The 492-nt window shown below is 38.8% G+C and overlaps 1 pseudogene; it reads left to right on the forward strand.

The window, feature by feature from the left end:
- The window catches only part of LOC107574228 (RNA binding protein fox-1 homolog 3-like), a 73,348-nt pseudogene that overhangs the window by 57,768 nt on the left and 15,088 nt on the right, over window positions 1-492 (forward strand).

Below are 492 nucleotides of genomic sequence, written 5' to 3' on the forward strand. Positions count from 1 at the left end.
AAAAAAAACTCACCTGAGAGACCTCACCTCAAAGAACTCACTGCAAAAACATCATATTAGAAACCAGAATTGTATTTGGAAAAACCTCACAAGATATACGTCACTCTAAAAAAGATCATCTTAGAAACCTCACATCACAGACTTTACATGAAAGACCTCACACCAGAGACTCCATACACATCACATTAGAAACTTCACACCACAGATTTCTAATGAAAAACATCAAATATGAGACCTCATGCTAGATACTCCATATGCATCACAATTGAAACCTCATGCCAGAGACCTCATTGCAAAAACATTACATTAGATACCTCACACCACAGACTTCTACTGAAAAACTGAAAATCCTCACCTGAGAGACCTCACGCCAGAGACCTCACTGCAAAAATATCACATTAGACACCTCACACCACAGACTTCTAATTAAAAACTGAAAAACCTCACCTGAGAGACCTCACGCCAGAGACCTCACTGCAAAAACATCACATT

Source organism: Sinocyclocheilus grahami, unplaced genomic scaffold (assembly GCF_001515645.1).
Source record: "Sinocyclocheilus grahami isolate Dianchi unplaced genomic scaffold, SAMN03320097.WGS_v1.1 scaffold2154.1, whole genome shotgun sequence".
Lineage (NCBI taxonomy): Eukaryota > Metazoa > Chordata > Actinopteri > Cypriniformes > Cyprinidae > Sinocyclocheilus > Sinocyclocheilus grahami.